This window comes from Varroa destructor, unplaced genomic scaffold (genome assembly GCF_002443255.2).
Source record: "Varroa destructor unplaced genomic scaffold, Vdes_3.0 BEIS01000003.1, whole genome shotgun sequence".
Lineage (NCBI taxonomy): Eukaryota > Metazoa > Arthropoda > Arachnida > Mesostigmata > Varroidae > Varroa > Varroa destructor.
The window spans coordinates 15872987-15896807 of NW_019211456.1; the positions used below are offsets into that span (position 1 = coordinate 15872987).

At 42.3% G+C, this 23821-nt stretch overlaps 1 protein-coding gene across 6 annotated transcripts in view; it reads right to left on the bottom strand.

Annotated features, from left to right (window-relative positions):
• Positions 1 to 23821, bottom strand: part of LOC111247569 (uncharacterized) — a 65004-nt gene that overhangs the window by 36737 nt on the left and 4446 nt on the right. The window contains exon 1 of one of the 6 annotated variants that reach the window (XM_086983404.1): positions 14981 to 15114. The exons of the other annotated variants lie outside the window; for them this stretch is intronic. The gene's annotated coding sequence lies outside the window, so the exon portion shown is untranslated. Of the gene's footprint in view, positions 1 to 14980; positions 15115 to 23821 lie in introns of those variants that run through there. 6 annotated transcript variants of the gene reach the window in all.

Here is a 23821-nt window from a genome sequence, read left to right on the forward strand (position 1 = left end):
AATAATTATCTTTTTAGCTATCCATTACACTAACATTGTAGCAGCTGGAAAATATCAAGAGTAAACAAGCCGAGTTTCTCTGTTAATGAGTTCCTCTATTTCCCTATTACACTAACAACAAATACAGTTTGGTTAGAATCATTCATAGACTAGATGGTATCGTTTCCCCCTTCATATACATGTATCTAATGTAGTATCACTTGAATTCTTCATATGAGTTCCGTTCAATTCAGGACAAATATTTGGAGGTGCATTTAACGCAATATATATTCTTCATATAGTAAATTTGTTATTTTCAGCTAGTAAACTGTCCAGCAATAGTCGTCGCTGCCGTTATCAGGAAACGAGAAACCGCTGGCTAAATGGAAAAGCAACCGGCAATTCATACATACGTACCTATAACCTTTTTTCGAAGCATTTTGACTTCTGTTTTTTCGACTACATCCGAGCCGTTTGAACTATTCTAACCCTATAACCGCGTTAGTCTGACGTTAGGCTGACCTGTTTCAACTCCCTTTGCCTAAAGATAGTGTGAGAAAGGATTTGGGAACGAGGGGGGTTCTAGCCTGATGAGTGTTCCCCCACCTCGGTTGGCAAGCGCTCGTGTGAAACGCCGCAGGGCAATGCACTTGCTCGAAACTATGATAGAGAAAAAGATCTGGTGGAAACAGGGTCCTGGAAAGACTCAAACGACGACGACGCCGCCACTGCTATCGCAGCAGTGTAGTGTTTTGCTATGAGCCGTTCAGTCGCTTAAAGCAATCGTCCTTTTTCCATCTCTCTGAATGGCACTACCAACCACAAAACCCAAAAGTTCCCCTTTAACCGGCCATCCAGCCAGAATGCAACGAAGCTTGCCGACCGGCCGCAGCCAGACACTTGCCAGCGAAAAAAGCGTCTTGTCAGTTAGGGTGCGCGCCGCCCTGATCGCAGAGCGAGAGCTCGCGCAGGAAGAGAGACGGAATAACCTAAATTAAATGATAATTTTTATGCGGCACGGCTCCCTCTCTCCCGTGTGCTAACTCTATTGCGATGCTGCGAACGAAGTGCCCCCGTTTTACGCGGGTGCTGCCACCCCCAATTTCCTACTACTAGTCGACCCATTGGATAGGGATAGTATGTTGGTCGAGCCAAGATGCCAGCTCAAAGAAAAGCAGTGGATGCTCTCGCCACTACTGCGTGCCGCGTTCTCAATGAATTTCCAACAAGCCACGAGCAGCCGTTCTTTCTCCTGTTAGCGTACTTGGAACAAGGTGGCCGGCTGGGAAACGTTTCTCGTTTGTTGGCTTTATCTCTCAATCTCTTGTTTTTTCTGCGTTGTTCAGGAGCGTCGCAGGAATTTCGTAACGTCGACTTGCATACCAGTGAATCTGACTAACTTGCAGGTAGGCCACATTGGCTGAATAAAACGAAATTCATGCGGTTCCTTTAGCAGCTTTGCATCTAAAAAGGTGCGTAGAGCACTGACATTGGCTGTGTGTATTTTGCAGCTGTACAAATAATAAATGCATTAAACAAGACAGTCTAACAAGAACCAAATGATAGTGTGCGCCTGTTTAATTTTTGTTTTATGTTGTGACATCGTTGGTACCCTATCTGGCCCCGTGCGTCTATTATCACTGCTAGGGTTTCTAAATTTGCTGGCCATGCGAAGTCCTCACGGGCTCGTCGCTAGTTGAGCTATTTGGTGGATTCGATGACTCCATCCATCGCCTTCGCTGCCATTGATGGACTCAGTCTGCCATTGGCTGTAGGTCGTTATCAACGTCCTTTTTCGCAACTGAACTCTCTAAGCCACACGCTTCCTTTCACTTTTGTATTGTTGTTCTGTTGTATGAATGTCTTTGAGCTCTTCAGTGATATCGAATAAACCCCCAACGCGCCACTCCGCCAGAAACACGCCGATGTTGCTCAAAAATAGACTAGCTGAATTTTTTGTGCGTAGCATGCTTTTTCCGCATGGTTTCCATCACGTCTCTAATCCTGTACAATACATATGTGAATTAGTGCTGAACTTTGAAGACGTTGTTCTTCTGTACTGTTTATTTTAGTTTGTCTAGTCATTGCACAAGACTGATGCTTGGCGACCTAGGCGACATAGGAACGTGAAAATAGACACTTACATATAGTGGCCGGGGGCATAGATAAATCATGTTGTCTCTGAGAATACGCAGATCGCCCACTACGTCATTCAACCTTAACCTTGTATCATGCCGCTTCGGCAGCCGTAGAATTATGTACTCCCAATCTGGTGTGCACAAGAACCGCAGGTCCAGAGCGCAACTGTTCATCTGCAATAACCGAACAATGCCTCGTGACACCTGCATACACAGTTGATGGATCTCGCTTATGGCGGTAGATTACTGTAGGCGCAAACGGTATAAGATCACCAGTACAGCCATTCAAGATAACAAGACTGCGAATAAGAACCAAAGAGGGCGAGGGTTTAGAACTACTTGTGCGCGATTGACAAGAAGAAAAGAGCAGGAATACTGATCAGGTGTAGTACAGTCTCGCCTATCATTAGAAGGATATCGATGAAAGATCAAGCTAGTCGGCTTAACAATGGCTTTTTAATAAAAGGGGATTCAGGTGAGCCCAATCACAAGGAAGTGCACAGAGAAAATTGTATTTTTCTGGAGAGCCGCTCGAATCTTCTTTGAATAGTTTTATGTTATGGATACATATTTTCCTTAGGCGAAAAAGCAGCTAGGGAAATATATTAATGCTCATTCTATAGTCATAAATGAGTAATTGTAAACAATGGACAAAGGTATTTTGTACATTAGGTGTACTTTGAAGTTACCTAAGCGTTAAAATGATGTAGTTTCTTTCAGGCTTAATGTTTTCTTTAAAAGGCAATTCTATAAATAAAACGTTCCAATGCGACCTGTTAACGTTCTACTGTGCCACTGACTGACGTTCCGGTATGCTGAAGTTACCTCAACTGTTCTTTTAATCGTTTAATGAGACTGTTCAATTTTTTTTTCCAAGCTGAACATAAAAGTGCACACTTGTGTAAAATGTGGCCTTATCCCTATGAAGAACGTTCCTTTTATTCATCTCGAAAACATGGGATTCAGGTTAGTGAACTTCATCCGTCGAATGCGGTTCGTACACTTCTATTTGCGTTACGGAATACTCAGCTGGCTGCCTTCTGGTGGTTCTGTCATATGAACAAAGCTTCGAGTAAAAATTTCCCGTGTGTAGATTTAGAGGGCTGCAAAACCAAAAACAAATGAAAGGAGAAGCAATTTACGTGTCCTTTCCATCTAAACAATACCTGCACCCCAAGGAACTTTCCCAGCGAACTCTAATTCTGCAAAAACGCTTCGCTTGGAACGTGATCTCGAGGATAAATTATGTAACGCAAATCATCAGCTTACATTATCAGATAAGAGCTGCTATCTCGTGCTCTGAACTTATGATTTTTGTTATATTTCTTGAATCATTCAGCTGTCATGCGGTACACAATGACACAACGACGGACTAATAATGCTTGGCCCGAATAGCCAACGACACATCAGAATGGCAGAATGACCAACAAGGGCAGATCAGGTATGGATTTGACTCAAAAAACGAGGATATTGCGAGCAGTATACGGCTCACAGCAGATTAGCCTAAAGCTTACTTCGAATAACTGCGGTTATTGCTTTAAATGTATTAAGTAGCTTACTACCACGTTGTACTTTCAAATCCACAAAGAGGATGAAGTAATGAGTGTATAAGCATACCCATGCCACACTAAGTCTACTGCTTCACTTAACGGCAGACTCCTATATCGATACAAATATGTCGTCTAATATAGGTCGGCTTTTGAGCAACTTTCGATTTATAATCGGCTTCATGAAGTTCGATCAAAAATAGACAAACAGTTGAGTAATTTAAATATTTGTAACAAACACTGAATCTTTACAGAGGTCGACGTTACTAATCAAACGAGCACAAACTATGAAAAATTGAAAATCATTCATAGGCACATAGCATTTAACTTTAGTGAAAAGTCAGAGGGAAGTGTACGACATCAACATATAATGACACATGGCAATCCGTATGATTGGATCGCTGCTCCATCTAACCTCTGATCAGCTCCGTCTGCTAGGGTCTAGTCTGAAAAGTTGTTGCTACGCTGATTCGCAGCCTGCTTTGAGAGTAACGGGCATCGAGGCGGATAGCTTTTTCTTGTACTACTCAGAATTGTATTTACAAGATACAGTCAGATACTCTTGCTTTTCCAGCAGCAGAAGCAGCAACAACAACAATAGCACCAGTATAGATTATGAACGACTACTGCCACGATCACGGTGACCAGATCATTATCCAACCACACTCACCGTCACTACCCGTAGACTGCCACAACGTGATTGCAAAAAACCCGTCTCTAAAGAGGACGCGCCAACCCTGTTTATGCCGTTGCTCCTACCGCAGATATTAATAACAGCCACAGCAGCAACAGCGGTGGTGGACGCAGGGACAACCCCCTAGCGTTGTCAAATAAAGTCAACGTCAGTAGACGTTTGTAAAGGAGCCTCCGCTACGAACCTTGCGATAGCCAGAGCGCTGTACAATTTCCGTTAAAGAATCGGCCAACGGGCCATACGGATGCCCGCGAATACACAGACACACGATGCACTGAATATAAGCCACTATATGTGCGTCTTTATTAAGGAACAATAGACGAACAAAATTGAATTGGGCCATGCTGTAACGCCATATACTAGACATCGTTGCTGTGCAGAATGGTCGGCCTACTTCGTTTGTGCACGAAGCTGTGGTCATGCCTGTGTGGAGCAAGGAAACTCGATGCCCTCCTGCCTAGATGTGCACTACTGGAAGAAAGTGCTGTGGCAGATAAAAGGCAGAGATAAATATGTTAGGGGAGCGAAAAAAATGTTCCTTGGCTTGCCGTTTCTTCCTGCTGCGTTTCTATATTGTCCCTCCAGTATGGCTCAATAAGTTGGGACAGTGGCGAGCTAACGGTGGGGTTGTGACAGGCGAACGCCTTCGAAATTAAATTTGTTCACACTCATGCTCGGCCGCACAGAACGAAGGGAAGCATCTCAAGCAGAAGTCACTAGGGAAAACAGAATGACAGAGAAATACGACAATTATCCAGAAAAAGATCATTGTCATTATTACGTCTTCCGTTTGTTCGAGTTTTGCATGCATACAGTGTCACATAAGACGAACACCTTTTAGGGAGAATGAAATATCTGCATGAAGCTCACAAAGATATATCTGTTAAATGATATACCTTAATATAGAGCGGAAACGCACAGTAGTAACTAAGATGTTTTGGCGTCTTTTTTATTCAATGCAGCAACCAGCCCTATTTTAGAAGGACGGACACCAAATACACTCTAATATAGGATAAAAATTAAATAAAATAGAATAAAATAACAAAGAGGAGGCGATAACAGCTGCAGGTTAGTCTTTGCTTTCTAGTCTGCTTCTGGCTTTGCAAGTTCAAGACGCACTTCCTTTCGATGAACATGACCGCCATCACACGGATGCGACTGACTGACCATGGAATAAAGCGTCTTTGAATGGGTACAAGGACGTGCTGGACGGTGTGACAGGCATGACGGGCTACACTTAAGTGCGGCCACTTTGCTTGCAAAATAAAGAAGCCACTTCACACGTCGGCAAACGCCAAGTTGGAGGTCATTTTTCCATAAGCAACGCGTCGTTCTTTTTGTTGATCGTTGAACGATAAAAAGTGCAAAAACGCGAATATTTAGAGGAAAAACCGACCGCAAAACTGGAATTACGCATCTGCGATTAAAATAGTAAACTTTATACGTCATCCCTCGTCATCGCTATCAGGTCCCGGATGCCCGATTTCACAACATGTGCAGCAGCGCCGGCCACTCTCATCGCGACTCTGTCTTCTCGCTTGTCTTCACCCTCTTTCAGACACAGGCTTTTTCCTACGTGTCTGAACCTATGCTTAAACGTAGGCTTCCTAGGTTTGGCTCTTAGCAATCAGCGCAGTCGGTGCCTAGGCTTCTCGTTTGTCCATAGCAACGTCGGCTGTCATATTCGTGCACTAAGCGGGCCAACATTTTCATCCTCCTTTTGTCCGCTGTTTTTGATGTCCATTTACGCTTGTTCTCTTTTTAGCTGTGGTATTCCTTTTCCTGTACAAGTTTGTTCTCGCTTCTATTGCTCACTGGCAGTTCTCCTAAAGTCTTTTTTCTCGGTTAGTAGTTGGTGTGTGATGCCGTTTATAGGACAGCGACCCAATAGGTACTGACGACGACAGACGGCCGGCCGGCAGGTGGGGGTGGCTATGCTGCTGGTACCAAGATACAAAATTGCTAATAACTGTAGGGGGTCCAGTACGTTGGCGAGACGTCTCGGTAGTGAAGGCAGCGGTGAAAAGAGAGCGGGAAATGACTGTGCTACCCCGGCAGCTGCCGCTGCTCTAGTACGATGGTCGCGCTAGAAAAAAAAAAAGAGGCAGCGACCATTCATTCGGACGTCTCGCCAACGAAGGTTGAAGGGTGACTACGTCGCGGGGCAGCAAGACGCGATTCGCCTAGCAAAGCCGTCTGCCTCGGGCATTCATCTCGCGGCAATGGTCGACGGTGGCGGCGATCGCAGCAGCCGTCGCGGGTCGCTTACAAAGAAACGAGCTTCATTGGAATTTGTGCTGACCGTATGAGATATTAGCGAGGAACGTAAAAAAAAGAAGACCACGGCGTACATGACGACAACGAATAGTAGAACGACGCTAGCAGCAGGCTGCACAATGAAGCTCAAAAGAGCCAGACTGAGTTCTCCTACTCTATCAGCTAGATAGTCTCTCAGTCAAGCCGTGCTTCTATCTTTGCTCCCTCACAACCAAGCCCTTCGGTGCTATGAAAACAAACGTCAGCTTGTTCTCCATGCTACAGAAACTCTTGCAAATAAACGAGATCTTTTTCCCTCAACTGCTGTCTTGCGCAGCAACCAACCCATTAAAGGCCTTCGCTGGAGCAGGCCTTGTTCGCGTCATCCAGTTTTTCTAGTCCTGCTGCCGCTTTTGCTGGTGTTGCTGCTGCTACTACCGCTTCCATGTACCCTCAGACACACTGTGATATCAAAAGAAACTAAAGCCAGTTGTGATACCGATGTTGGCAATAATAGTAGCACTAGTAGCTCATCTAGATTGAAGGTGGACTGGTGCCGCTTCTCCGTCCTCGACTTGGAAGCAAAGCTTTGGAGTTTCGCTTATTTCTTTAAAGCCAGTCGTCTTGTTCTCACTCGTTCATCCTTATCCGCCCGAGCTTGGAGCTCTGAGTCCTTAAGTAGTCGACATGCTGACCCGGCAGTTCTCCAAAAACCGATGAGCTTCATGATGAGAATGCGCCGACCCGGTTTTCGCCCTGCGGAAGTGCGTCTCGCCCATCTTGAGCGTTCCTCTAATAGTGACATATGTGCTTAGTGTGACCATTTTGGAGGACGCTGACTGATATAGCTATCTGCAGTTTTGTATAGTGAACACTCGCGTACATGTGCTACTATCATGTAGCATATAGCGTATTAGAAAAACTACTACACTTTTCAGCTCTGTCTGCCCCAAGCAAGTTTCTCTAGAAAATGGCGAGACTGCGTTTTTTAGTTAGGCATATGATAACGAAATCAATTTTAGCTAAGATATAACACTCGAACGATTGCAGATACCATGTGAGAAGCTCCCACAGGAGAGACTCTCTGACGATGGAGTTGTTCCTCCAGTACAACTCTGGTGAAACATTTGTTTTAAATATAGCGATAGAAATACAGTAACGTGCTTTAAGTCCAACAGGCTGTGTGTTCGGCCGTATTACCTCCAATGACTGACTGTATTTAAGTTTCATTAGTGCAGATTCAAGCTCAGCCTTACCTATCGCTGTGCTTCCGTCTGTTCAATCAAGTTTTCTCTAAGTTCCATAGTAAAAGTAATGCTCATAATAATACTGACTAGTATTATTATTACTACTGGTTTACGCAGCACAAACGAATAAACCTATATCACCAGCATCAGCAATAATTATAGCGTATCGTCCAAAGAAAGCTTTTTTCATCCATCAGCACCTCTTACGCCGTATATTAGAACCGCAGCTATAGCCTTAACGTCAGTCTTCGAGTAACTTTGAGACTGTACAAGCCATAACACTAAAAACAACAACAATGAAGAACAACTTCAATGAGTTAGCTAGAATAAACATCGGACGCTGAAACCAGATTGAGGGAGAAGGCATGAATAATTAACCAATCGTTGCGTTTGAGTCTCGGTTTTCAATACAAAACAAAGCTATCTACGTCTCTCAAGAAAGGAGTTGTTGCGAGCTGTTCTGGACCTGCACCTAATTTCGCCTGCTGTTACCTGTCCTTCTCAGTTGACCCTACTGGAGCACCGCTAGTAGATTCGGTTGACGTCAACGACTACAACAGTGGCCATAAATCAGTGAAGATCTTCAGAAAGAAAGGGAGAAGGTCTGGTACCCTTTCTCGTCGCTTTTTTTTACTGCTGCTTGATGATGTTGATCCTCTCAGCTGTGCAATGCTCTCGTCGAATTCCCACTTACTTACTGGGTTGGCGATTACGGGAAAAGGGAAATAGTTGGACTGACCCAACTGCAAATCGAGCTGCAGTAACAGCCAAGAGTTCCAGTCAGAAACATGTATTCAATTCGCAAGTACGCGATGCACATTCATCGGTGCTCAGCCTGCCATCAGTGGTAACGCTTCGGTTAGCTCTCTGAAGCGATCATTTCTACGGTATGGCTTTTGAGTCGGCAAAAACGGTGAGGGTAAATCGGAAGAGAATAAATCGCTCTTTTTGCACACTTGCCCATCCCGTCCTTTGCATGACTAACAGGCCAACATAAGCCGGAATGCCTTTTCCTGACTTTTTTTGGCCTACTGGGCAAAATGCTTCGCGATTTCTGTGAATTCAAATGACCGATCAACGGTGTTGTCGTCTCTGACGCCGATTCGAATAAACATGCTATGAGCTCGTCGGATAGGGCTTTAGGTAAACGCAGGTAAAGGGGCTCACTTCAAACGATGCAGGGTTACCAGATTCGTCGAAACGAATTTACAAAAACAATATTCCTAGAAAGCATCCTGGTCCAGAGTGCTCAAAAGGTTAAAGAAGTTAGCTATTATCATTCGTTATATTGGATCATGGTACGACAGAGTGGCAGCATTTAAATAAGCAAGAGAGCTAACACATTATATTAGGTAAATTAGTGCAAACTATGAAGAGCCTAACCCACTGTTAGCAAAGGGCTTCTCGGAGGAGCGAGCCTACTGCTACGCTTCGGTCGCTGTAATCATATTATGATATACGAATTACTACAATCAAATTGTTCTTGCGTGAAGCGGACTTCTGTCATCAATCAAAAAGATAAGAAAGAACACGAAGACACGGAAACTTGGAAAGTGCAGTCAGTCCATAAAACGACTGCATTAGTGGGTTAAAACCGCAACACATGAGAGTCGTAGATACGGTATAAAATATCGACGTCAAATGATTCTGGGTAGTATATTATCGAAAGCTGAGATTCATACGCATCAAAGGTCTCAAAGAGATATAAAAAGTGCATGAGTGTTTGGGACATTCCCGCCGTGCATTTAGCAAAAATGTGTAACCAGAAAACTTCACTGAATCATATCTGGCCAGTGTAATAAAACATGTTGTTTCTTACCGCGAATTTTAAGCGTTGCCTTAATTATCCGTAGATCTTAAATGACCATAGAATATGTCGTTTATATCCAGGAGTCATAATACTGGAACACAGTTGGCGTTTTAGCCTTATGATCTGACTCCAGAGCGCCCAGAATTATCTTTTATATCGACCACTAGATCCAGCCAAGACCGCTTTACTTGTCAATGGATTGACCAGCCTGTTTGGCTGTTCATGTACTTCGCAAGCTGGACGACTTCAATACCGTGTGACAAGCACTGAAACCAAGGCCAAGCTGCCGACTTCTTGTGACATAACAGCACCTTTAAAAAACGTTAGTTGCAATGTCACTACTATGTCCTATATATAACCTCATTTCCATTCGCCAAAAAGATCGATTTCGTTGATACATTAACAGTTTTGTTGACCCGTACCTTCCCAACGAGCTTCCGATGCTTCATCTAATCTCAACTAATCCAACCGAACGCCGAACTCCGAATAGCAACTGGACGGTGCATAGTTGTTCGCTCTATAGACTGTTGAAAGATTCAGATCGTACGCGCTTGCTCGAAGAGTTTCCACTCATTAAGAGACCCATTACAGCATTGAGGAGCCGCAGCAAGACAACGAGTAGCAGAGGTTGCTTTGACGGGAGGTTTGCCTGGCATTGACAGCACGGTTTACTAACTTTCAGATCTGAAAATCTAAAGCTCAGCGCTTAGTCAGGCAGGCCTTCTTTGTACACAGGAAGAATCTCTTCGTCTTATCGGCCGAACTCGACTGAACTTGAACGAGTGGCCCCGTTGAACGTTATGTTTTCTTGTATCTTGGTTTATGGCTCTGCCTATCTCAATTATTTCTCCTAGTAATTAAAATAAAAAGAAGCGTCTACCACGTCACAAGCAATGTCTGCTAAATCAAAAACAGCGATAGGAGAGTTCCGCCTATATCTTCAGTGTAACCCTAGACGTCTATCGCCATAGCATCGTATAGGTTGGCACGTATACCCATATAATATCCAAATAGCACGCTGGCTGCACTCGAACGAATTTTTCCTTTCGGTCAAATAGATTAGACTGAAAGCTATACCAAAGTCCGGCGAAACCCTTGTACAACGCTTGGACTCTTCGAAGTTCCCTTTCATTGGTAGGGAAGAACACTTCCTGTTTTTCTGCATTTTTTTATGTTGAGAGTGAAGTTGTGCGATAAGTCATGTGTTGGACAGTTGATTAGGTAAGAAGAAGGCACACGAAGGCGAGGAAATCCTTCTAAGCCCATAAAACTATTACGATGGACAACGGATAAAGTCTATTTCACTAGAAGAAAATATTAGCAACGAATGCAGATAGCCAGAGAGAAACTTTAGCGGGACTATCAATACTGTGACAGTTGTTTGACAATCAGTTCATATCAGTTGGCTCACTTTGATCGAAAACTATAACTGCAATCTCTGCGAGGCAAGGAAACCACAAGATGGGATTTTTCATTGGTTGTGGTTGTTAGCTTTTTCTCAGAATTAAAGGGAGCATAAAATTAATTGAGATTCGATATTTCACGCACATGTTTCGCCCATTTCTTTCCAGGCATGCTTCCCCTGATTCTCTTACTTCATCACTCTTTCCCCTAGAAGGACGGGATCTTTATTCATTCCTGTAAAATGCTAAGTCCATTATACCTAGTCAGGTAGTCCATGGACGTTTAGCGTTTCGGATGGTACGGCGACGCAAATTAAAAAATAAACATGGTCGGGTGCAAGGCCCGAAAACGACAAGCTGTCTCGCTACCGCTGGCAGAAAGCGGAGACGTGCAGGAGCTTATGGGCAAAGCATCGGCTGCGTCGGCATCAATTAATGACAGGGGAGATGAATGGAAAACAAAGAAATTTCTGTGACCATGGCTCAAAAACAGTCCGGCACTCGTGGTAGTGTGTGCCTAAGTAAAAACCGATGGGTTAAAAAGGGAGGTCAGTTATCGAGGTTTGTAGTAGTGGTAGCACGACAATGATACTCCTTTTTGTCTTGTGGATTTTGCGACCGTTAGGCTGGTTTAGCTTCACAGAATTCTAGCATCTTGCGCTATGACGCTGGGCACGCACTACGAAAACTCTACTTAGCTTAAATATGTCGCACCAAAAAGTAAACACGAAAAACAAAACGAAGCGCCATAACAAGTATATTTCAGGAGCGAGTGGGTATGAGATCCATTTAAGTGACTGTGAACCATGCCTCCCTACGCTGATCAGTCGTAGAAAATGCACCGATATGTACCATCGTCATTACCATCAACATCGTAACATTGTGATTGTCAATATGACCATCATCTCACAACCAAGGACCATCAGGTATACTTAGACCGAAAGCTTATATACCTCTATGTAACATTTCTGTTTTCAATAACAACATAGTTTCCGTTTGAGTGTGTACATTTTCCTTTTTACGCTTCATTGATAACGTTCTCTGCAGCAATCGTTTCATCAACTTAAGCTACGATCATCTTTGGCCTTGAAACCGATCCGGTCTTAGCCTCGTCGGTTGATAGAGGGACATGGATTCTGGTGCTTTAGTTGTTTTTCCTTATTGTGCTCGAATGCAGAAATATATACACACAGGTAGGTACACGCGTTCAGGGTCAGGCTGCTGTGGTATAGAGTACGGTATAGCCTTGTTAGGCGAGCTAAAAGTTGCACCAGATGTCCAAAGACTCGATCATTTATGTGTGTTGCTTCTGCTCCTTCAAAACGGCATCGCTCGTTACGATTAAGTGCAACGGCATTCGCTGTCTCGAGGCAAGAGACCCTTGGCGGGCGTTGAGGATCATTGTAGTGGTGGCCACTACGACACACCAAGAAGAGTAGAAGATCACGCATACATAGGGATGTGCTGTAAGCGGAGAAGACGGAATGAAGAACGCGGCTTTATGTGAGAGCAATGCAAAGAAACAAAAAGAGACCTCGAAGTAGAATATATGCACAGACTCACATAGGAACCGAAGATGATGAGAACGCGAGTTAATTAGCTTCGAATCTAGTTTCAAATACCCTCCCATAACTTGCTCCTCAGACAGGAGTGGGCCGCGACTATAATAACAACGACGGCGATGATGGCAGCGTTGTTTCATACATCCTGATGCTACAGAGCGAAGGAGCAAGGTCCCAGTGCTCAGCTGTCCTTTGCTGCTGTTACTGCTCTTGCTGCTGAGGCCAGTGCTGCAGCAAGTCCGTTTGGAAGCAATACATGCGTCGGTCGGTCTCTCGCTGCTGGACCCGATGGACTTTGTTTGAAAAAGAGGAATTTGTGAAAGAACCCTGACCCGAGCAGCGGAGGCGAGCAGTCCATGCATCGGCTTGGTCGTGCTGCTGAGTCGCCGGAGACCATCCAGGGTCGACGACCAGCGCTTAAAACGCGTTAGAAGTGTAACCACGATAATGAAAAACTCACATGCGAAGCGGCATCGAAAACGTAGACGAATAAAGGAGTGAAGCAATCAGTAATACAACGAAAGGAGGAAAAGGTGACAAAACTCTCCTTAACCACAAGAATAGCCAGGCCCAATTTGCAACCGTGCATGGCATTAACTGGCAGCATATTTTGTACGATGTGATCCTATAAACGTATTTGTGAAGAGGTTTTGACCGCGTATTATCACATGCATGTACAAGTTCATGTAAATCGAAATGATTCACCAATAACTAAACATTGAAGCCTTCATATAAATTCTTCTAGTCCAATATTGAATGGAAAGTAGAAAGAATAGATGGAAAGGACGGTGGTCCTTTTCCCTGTGCATAGAGTCGAATAACCAAAGGACATACCGATTGATTATTTCTTCTTATGGACAAACAGCGGAATAGCCATCGTTTTCCACTGTTTTACATCTAACATAACCAAATTCATTAACGGAATTAACCGTAGCAGAATTTTCTTATTCTGGGTTCCGTATAGTTTTTTAGACAATGAGTCATCAGTTGGCCTGATAGAAGACTCATCTGCTACCTAATCGTTGGGCATTTTAAAACGAACGCTTTCTGAAGCTACAAAAAGGCTATTTTATTATAAATATCGTCCATTGCCTCTAATCTCCGTTGCGTCGCCTCTCAAGCCACTTATACTTCTATATTGCCTAACGCATATTGCTACAATATTTGTGCTTGTTTCTAGCAATTTTTAGTGGCCACTTCAATCTCTACAAGCTGACTTTGCACTTCCTTGATGATGTGAAAGGACGATGAAGCTGCAAAGGTGTGGAGTTCCGTCCGGTGCATAGTAGCCGTCATCAGCAGCTCGGGCCCTATTCTAAAGCTTTCACTGGAAGCAAGCGGGTTTAGGTAACTTTGTGTACTTGCAAATTTGAATGTGAAAGCAAAACGCTAATAAGTTAACGCCGCAGCTAAACACGCGTTCACTTCCTGCTGCCTTACTGAGCAATGTTAGACAAAACGGACGAACGATTCAGATCATGCAAAGGTTTGCGATTTCTTAAGCGCTTAACTAGAAGTTTTCACACGATGGCCGAAATCCAAAAATTCCCATCATTTATATAAACTGTTCGTAACGGTACGGTTCGATCTACCAACTCAGACCGCCCTCAGTCAAGTTGACAACGTAAAGGTTCGAATATCTTGTCCCTTCTCAGTGGCCTGATGTATAAAATCGTCGGCCAATGTTAGTTTTTTTGCTATTTTCCTGATTATTCACAACTTCTGTATAATTTAGATTGACAGCCATTATAGTTACAGCAGTAAGTATTAAACATGAAATAATGCTTCGACGTATAGTATTGAGCAGAATATAATCTAATATATATATATATATATGTATAGTCAACATAAAGGTTTAGAGTTTTACGTCCGACACTACCCTTGAAAATTGTCTCAGATCGCTGGCTCCTAGTACGAAGCCAAGTGTGCCCAGTATACTGGCTTGGTGATAATCGTTATATACCTCAATCGACGCACATAAATTGAAGGAGCGCTATTTGACAAGATTTTATGTAAAATGTTAACCGGATGAAATCGGCTTCGTTGACCATCTCAGCCCATATAGAAAGCACAATGTGGTTCGTCTCATATCTGTGATGAATGGAGGGAAATAAATTGAAGCTGATATTCGAGAGAGAAAGTCTCAGTTTTTTTTTTTGTCATTTAACGCAGGTTGTATGCGTTCGAGCTCCCAGTATGATTGCAGTGGGCAACTTCTGACTCCTTTTTCACCGGCATTGGGAGCATCCCCTAACACCATTTTTATCTACGCAATTTTAAGCTTGTGCCCTAATCTATTATCGCATGTATATTTTTCGGCAAAGTTATTCTAATCTATACGTACCTGAGCAAGATGTAAGTTAATAACAGATGTGTATACACTCTTATAAAATAGTTTGCGCGGCTTCCAATCGTCGAATGCGTATAGCTGCATCCTGCGCCTGCCATAATTGCTATTAATTACCCACTACGAACGTTCGTTAGATTAGGAGATCAAGGGTACTGGAGATATGCGCTTCTTGTGCCGCGTAAATGGAGCGCTGTCTTCGTTGGACAGGTGGAAAAGGTAAAAACGGTGAATACCATTTTCGTTGCAATCAATTCTCCTAGACCAAACGAATAGATACGGAGTGATACATCGTACATAAATCCAGTTACCTGGCATTGTGTTTTAGTGGTGAGCAAAGGCGCACTCTGTACACAAACAGTTTCAGTGCTTTGACCGTTAGGTCAAAATTTTCGGTTATAGAGTATGCTGAGACAGGCATTGGCAGATTTATCTAGAACTCGATTTATTTTTCTTTATGGTCTTTTCCGTTTTTCTCCAATTACCTGATTTGAATATTATGGCCCATTCAGGGTCAGGCAAGTGCTCTACGAAAATAATTTGCATAGAACCTAACTTCCAAGGATGCTATCTCCAGTGAAGTTTTTTTTCTTTGGTAATGCCTTTGGCTGCAGTTTCCATTACCCATTGTATTCGTTGGTGGAGGATATAGATTGAGAATTCGTTCTGCTTTTATTCATCCTTGAGCCGATGAGTTTGAAAGGTTGTGTGTGTAAAACTACGTTAACCAACGTAGCAAAATACACCACAATTGTCGCGCCTAAGTTTTATCCAGAACGATGATACACAAACTATACATAGATTATTCCGAGTGCAAATCTATGGTTCATAGGAATTAGATTATACCTTTTTCCCTATACTGTAAGATATTTTGGTTCGAGTCGATTCTTTGTATCTGACAATATATAGTAATCGCTCTGTCGACTGTTCTGACATAGCAAAGGCAGTTTCTTATACACAAATATACAGGCATAAATAACGTATTTATCATCCGATTATTCAATGACTTACCGAACTTCCGAATGTACAGGATTCCCAATTAGCCATACAGGATGGTCACGCATAAGCTTTGTTCGATTAACTTTTTAAGATTGTCCTTTAACATATGAATATTTAACCATACCATATCCATCGGAAGTATACAATTGGAGCTTTACCGAAACCGACTTGCTAGAAGTAACTAACGGTGCAGTAGAATGAATCAGCGCTTTCAAAAAACGTGTGCCCAACCTGAAACGATTGCACTTATAGTTATTTGACCGATTCACGTGTTGTTCGTGCAGAAAAAAAAAATTAAGGTTTAGATTGATCTGTCAGGCCGTTCGATAAGTCAAGCACTCATAGCTGTTTTGTTATACAGAAGTGGGCAGAGTAACTAAGCATATATTTGTATCATACAAATCGTATTTAGTTATCCATAAGAGAAAATTAAGCCAATTTTCTTAAATTTGCCCCACTGAAAGAACATGTGCTGTAAATATGGTACAGCATGTAATAAGGGCCAGTAATTACTTAATGCCGATCCCATGAGATCGTGTGTTACTCTGCTGTACCAGTTTAATCGCCTACAAACGTGACACAGAAAACCTACTGGACACCTGTGGATCTTTACGTATCGAGCGTTGGCGGCGTCGAGCATAAGACGTTGAGGCAACAGGCCAATTGTTAGCCATGCTATCCTTTTTGTCCTGCTACCTCAAAGCTGTTCTGAAAAACTGGCCCATCTATAACTTGGTGCTCGGTTTAAACAACTAGACGATTTTGGCGTCGTGACACAGCTACGGTACACATTTTTTTTAATTGCATAAGGTCGCTAAAGTTCAGTCACATGAACCATATTTAAGCTGCTACAAATCTATGGAGGAAAAAACTGGTACTGCGTTACAAGTAAAAGCGAACCAAATGATATTACGAATGTTTAATTTCATGGTAGATCGTTAGACTCCATTTGTCTAGGGGTCTAGAACAGACATGATCGCGTTCTGAAGTCGGCTTATGAGCTAAAGCACAGTAATAAAATCCAGCCGAGTTCGAAGTCCATGCATCGACGTCATAAACAGAATACTTTATTTCGGAGGTGGGAAAAATTCATATAGCTACTACGGAGTTATTAAATAACCCTACCAATGCCTCTTCGTACGTCCGAAGAAGTAATTGTTATTAATAACTATAAATAAAAACTATAAATACTTTATAATTAAAAAAAAGTAAAACTATAAATAATCAAAGCTACTAGAAATAGAGCTTCTTTAGAAAGAGAAGTGGACCAAATAAGGTCATCGAGGTCTGCGACAAGGGCATAATTCCAAGCAACAGCTATATCGCAATCGCTATTTCGATCTTCTTCTTAAGTTCTAAGATGTTATCTCAAGTTATCCTCTAACTTTTGTACGATTCCGCCCTACCTTATTCTATCACACAACGCACAATGTATAACCCTTTTGTGAACAAACGAAATAATATGTTTCTGTGTGTTTTAGTGTATTAGAAATGTTTGTCTCTCCTAAATAGTGCAACAACTCCGATAGAGCATACAGACTTGTGATCGGGAATCCCAAGGAATTAGGTTAAAGTCCTTCCTAGGATAACCGGTTCCAAAGTCCGTGGATGAGTCAAATTCATCATCACGATTTGTAAATACGTCAGACCGAATTCTCTTTTCTTTATTATTATCTTATTAACATTATTTAAATGATTATGCAGTACGTTTTTTCAACTGACTTTTGTGGCGCTCAGACTTGCCGAAGTCCTGACAATCGAACTTTTTGAGCACGGAATACCAAAAGTGCAAGAGCTCAAACTGATTGTAATGAGGCTCATGACGCCATTTTTAAGCAACGTAAGCAAAAGCTTAGCCGTTTTACGTAAGTAAAATAGTTAGTCCAATTTTTATAGGTGCTACATATAGTAGATTGCGATATACGGCATACAGCTGTTGAGATGTATGCTGAAGAGGCTCTTCTCGTAAATAAAATGTATCGCGATACGTAGGTAACATCAAAAGCAAATAAATAACATGCGGCACATTGTCTCCAACCTGGGCCATCGTTTAACGGACATCAGCCTACATGACTGAATGATAATCCCTCAATCTCTTAAGGTCTAAAAGCAACGTTCGCCTGATTCATACGAAGTGTGAGTTAGGCCTGCTTGGTCAATATCCAACGGGCAACATACCTCTTGACTAACACGATGAATCCACCAGTAAGCTGTGTTAGTTTTTAAGTGTGCTAAATAAAAGTACGTGTGCGGAATTTCAGTAAGCGTCTTTAAGCATATGCGATGCAAACAATACCGTGCTTCAATATAGGTGAAGGTCAATGCGGTATTTCTTGAAAACGACCTGTCGTTGCAACGTTTAATGAAGCGTACTTAGCGTTCAACTGCGGATGGATACCTCCACTTAGCCGTCCTATATGTCAGCTTCGATTTCTTACGGCGTTCCTTTTTCTTTGAGAACTACCTTTTAGATTCGAAGGTTTCCCTCGAACAACTCTCACAACCACCCGTACCTTACGGAATAACTCTCTCGTAACTCCTTCAACCTTAACAAGGTTTTTTTTTACAGCTACCTAGGACAGACATACCCTTTGGCTTATCCTATCCACCCGCTCGCTTGCCTATCTAAAAGAAGATGTCTATGGTCATCAAATCTACTCGGCAGTTGTGGATTTCGAGGCCGCCTCACTTTTTGTGCTCCACTTTAGTCCCATGCTTATTCCTTAGGCAACTGCGTCGTCTAACGCTCCTGTTCTCTTTAACGGCCCTATAGATTCCGCCTCCTTCTCCTTTGGTGAAAGGTCCTAACGCTACCTATCAGCGGAATGGGTGTACTTGGCATCACCGACAAATATCTCCGCTCTGCCTCTTCCTGGGAGAGGACTTTTTCTTTTTCTTAGGGACTCGTTCACCTACCTCGTCGGTGAAGCAGTCACTCTCTTTACTTTTTGTTGTTGAACTATTTCGTCCGGGTTTATTCTTCTTTCAACATACCACTTGTCTTTTCGACGTCAACCGGATTTACATTGACTTTGGCGACGTAGAAACCCTACTTGATTCAGGTAGCCCAGCGGCCTGTACCGCCGTTGGTCTTTATGAAGCCAAAGGCTTCGTTCATTACCACTGGCGCGTATTGAAAGCCTTCCGCACTTTCTGCTCATTGAATATGAATGTTTATCTCTATGTAGGTAGAAGCAACAAGAAATCTGAGGATGTTTGTATTGTGTTGAGACGGTATATGTGCCCTACGTTTCATAGCGTGACCAGTGTAGTGCCAGATGAGCACATGTTATTGAAGTTTTATTTTACGGGTCATTAGGTGGCAGTGCACTAAACTTTGTTCAACGGCTAACCTGTGCAGTTAATTTGAAATTAGTAATTAATTATTACCAGAAAAGAGAGAATAATGCGTTACTTATTACGCCCTTCTTACAGAATGCGTATTCCAGTGAATGGTATCGAAATTCGTTTTTTTGTTCTACGCTCATCTTAGACGCTATATCTTAAGTTAATTTTATCTGTTTCCATCCGCCAGTACTCTTCATACTGTTCCTATTAATTCGGCACATTATTATTAGAGCGGGTCTGGGTCATGCTTATAAGTTTTTTCTGCGAAGCAGAGACGAAAATTTTAAGCTAAAAGCCATCAAAACAACCGATACGTTGCCAAAATATTTTCTTTTTTTTTCTTAAAACGCATTCATCTGGATGGCTCGCGCAAAGCAGGACAAATGGGAAAATGAGTGCGATGATGAAGTGCGACGCATGAAGCCATCCCGGAGTCACACAGAACATCGATGCATCCGCTTCCATGCTCTACGTACAATTGCAATTAGTTCTTTGTTTAATCTTTCAACGGGATGCGAAACAGATCACCATCTTGCTGCTTGCAAACAAACAGCATGCACAATAACTATTTAGTCATATGGCCTCAAACGTTCGTAGAACAAAAACCTTAGGGACACGCACATATATCTCCCACATGTTGCTCCTATTATGCTATGGCGCTAAGCTTCAGCTGCAACTAACTTTTTCATATAAAATGAGCGTACTAATAACGAGAACATCCTAGTCCGTAGTAAACTGAGGCGGCAGCCTAATATAATATTAGATTTCGAAATGCTTTTGCCACCCTTACTATATTCAAAATGATGTCGTGCATCTTCAGAAATGTATAACAAGACAACAACTACTAGACGTAACAGGACTAGCTGACCCTGGGCTATTACCAGTTAGATAGCAATATTGTTGTGCAACAATTCAACTACTCGAAAACTGGCGCTACTCGAATGTCCATCGATAACAATAACTGATTATTATGTCAGAATAGATTCTAAAGATACTATAGCAATTGTCAGTAAATCGACATTTGATTCGGATCCAATGGGTTCGGTCGACTGGGTCGGGCCTGATGTGTCGTCTGTCCCTTAAGTTCTTGTTGAATATAATTTTAGAGAGCGGTAGCACAGCATCTATGCAGGCTTTGCATGGGTCGCCACTCTCAAAATTTTGAGAAAAAGTTTGACAGCATTTTCGACCAATCTCGCGCATTGTTGCAAGCCCTCTGGAGAACCGATATATGTTTGAATGGTTAATGTGTTTCGGCATGCGTCTATAATGCCAGCGAAAAGATGTTAGCGCGTTTAGAATGTTTGCCCCAGTTGAAACTCTCGTTTTGATCTGTCTCGATGCAGCTTTATATCACACCATTTAACCAACTGTAGCCCCTTTAGCCGACTGTGGCTTTCAATAACGACTCGACCTCTAACTTTGCGCCGATACCACTGGCAGGGACCCGCCGACCGGCTGGCATTATATTAGGGTCAGAAAGGGATCTGAATGAGAACCAAATTTATAGCGTACATAAGCATAGCTACTAACGCTACTGTAGGACGAGTACTCTCGTATGCAACGAGTGCAAATACAGCGCATATATACATTTAACAAAAGTTTTTTGTAGATAAGTGTCGTTTTTGCGCTCTCGGTGGACGGCACTGTTGTCCGGTGTACTGTAATATGGCAAGGAAGGCAAAAATATTGCACTGGATATCAAGCAAATTGCAAGGATTTCGATCATCGGCAGGCGGCCTTAACGGATACTGGTTCTGAACAAGCTAGCAAAGGGTGGACGTGTTCTTATGCATTCTGTGATAATGGCGGAGCATTCGATGTCACCGGAACGCTATCTAGCTCTGGAATAGCCGGTATCTGGCTTTGCTGCGGAGAGCTGTTCATGCTGGGCAACGCGTTGTTCTTCATATTTCGCTGGTACACTATAATTGAAATATCCTAAGAGACCTAAGACAGAGTTATATCTAGGCCATGAGCACATGCGTGATTCTGAAGGGTAATCTGACGATTGAGGGACAAGAATAACCAGGTCAGTTCTACATTTCGGCGTAACGCGATCGTTGAACGTTTTTCTTGTTAAACAGAACAACAAGTCCTATATCGTTTCGAACATACTTATGGGTCGCATCCTACACATTTAACATATACATAATAATTTAACGGCCTAATCAAGTACGGGTCCTAATTAGCGGTAGAAGTAATGAATTGTTTAGTGTTAGCAATGTGGCGCATATTACATGAAAGTCCTTGACCTTCAGTTATGATTAAATAGTATATACGAGACATAGTAACTGAAAACTGTTTACTTATTTTCTCGCTGACGCAAAGTGTAGGCTCTTATACAATATCGTTTGATCCGAATCTAGTCATCCCATATTTGTCCATGCATTGAAATCGCGTCGAGGACTCTTTGCATTAGTTAAATTCACTTGGAAGTCAAAATATGAAAACAGCCCAGCATAACGTGCCTCCTTCATGTGTCATATGGTCATGGGCTCAATGCTGCGGATGTCAAATGGTAACAAACTGCAAAAATTGTCTTAGAAGTGGCATTATTTTAATAAGGAAGACGCCTCTAAAGGACATAATTGTCGAAATGAATTAGGGAAAACTTGTCCCGAATAAGGACATAATTGCCGTACAACTGTTCGAGAAACCAGCAAGTTATTTTAACTTAGATACGCTCACTATAAAATAATTTTCTTTTTCTGCACATGTACACAAATTGGGTGTGTACGTCTATGTGCACTCAAAATCAGGCCATTCACAGTCCTGTGTACGTCACCAACGAGTCATATATGCACATTCTACATAATGACGACAATAGAGTATTGTACCTATTTATTAACGTAGGCAGTTTTTTTTTAGTGTACGTATGCGTAGGTAAACGCAACGATTCCTCATTGTTATGTTAAAATTTTTTCGTACATGCGCATGTACAGATGAAATTGATAGGCTTTTCTCGGGAACGGAATAGTTCGAATAGAGCAAAATCCAAAGGGTTCGAAGAAGGCGAACAAAATCGTCTGAGTCCCAGCTAATCTAAGATTAACCGAAGTCAGTTCTTGGACCTTAATAGGGTAAACAATCGTGAAACGCCAACAGCGCAATGGTCGGGCAGAATTTTCAGTTCAAATAGCTGGAGACGTTTGATCGAAATCAATGGAAGAAGCCCACTCTACACATAATAACTTTAATTTAGATCATAGTTACTTGTCTGTGACTTGACTTACAACGACTTGGGTTGTACGCAAGCTGCACGAATTTTATTCATGGTGTTTTGACCCAGTTACGAGCCGAATCGTTTTAGACAAAAATTGGTCGTCTGTCACCTATGTGTGTGTTCCTATTGCGGATGCACTGAGTTTGTTGACTATAAAACAGGACTAACACGAAACAGGACACTTATTTAAACAGTTTGACGAAAAGGAATCGCAAATCTATCATGTTAATCTATCGTTCAACTAGTCTACATAGCCAATAGCTGTGACATTTATTATTTTCCATAATATATTATGCATTACTATCACACAATTATGTTTAGTATGGGGCCTCAATATTTCTATTAAAGAAAAAATAAATCTAAAAGCTTTTTAATGATAATCTTTGAGCAGTGATCTGAAGATGAAGGAACCAAGAGTCTCACAACATGGCCTATTAGATGAAAAAAATACAACATTTAGTTAGCTGTTAATATGCATGAAAACAATGGGCAAATCCGTATTAGTCTGTAGAAAAGTCGCGTGTGGTTCACATGAGACGAGCCTTCTATTTCAGCACCCTGTATACCGGTCTGAACCCTATTATGAGGAACAAAATCGATCGTACGATTTTTATTTACACCTCTGTTAATATCATTGACGGCGACTCCTCTACAACGATAGTGGTTGTGTTACTATTCGTCGTAGACAAACAACGACACACCGTAGTTCACAGGGTGGAGTGGAACGCTAGTGAACGAGCTATTCAAAAAATCGAGTAAAACGATGCACACAGAAATGTTCTAATTGTAGCCTATATTGTGCGATTAATTGCCTAGTCCTTTAAAAAGCTGAGAGCAGTTTGCTATAAATAACAGCATCCTCAGCAGTAGCCTTAAGTGTGCTTTTAAAAATTTTGAAGTACGACCGTAAAACAAGCGAGCTTCAGCAATAGAAATAATACTGATCGTCGTAGGAAAAATGCGTGTGCATACTTGAGCTATTTCTGTGGTCTCGAACGATTACCACAAATCAGAGATGGGTGTACAAAAGCCATCTTTGTCCTTTCTTTGAAAGGTTTAAAAAGTATCGATTACAAAATGGGCCTTAGGAGGTTATCAGACGAGCGGGCATGTCCTAATGTGATTTTGATGATGATCGTAACCACCACGAGTGCGTGTGCAAGTCGGCGAACCAGTAAGCTAGCATTTCCACGCGCTCTCTCTATGGGCTTTCGTCTCGCCCCACAATCTCAGTCCGATGACAAACTATGAGTGAATAGAAACGA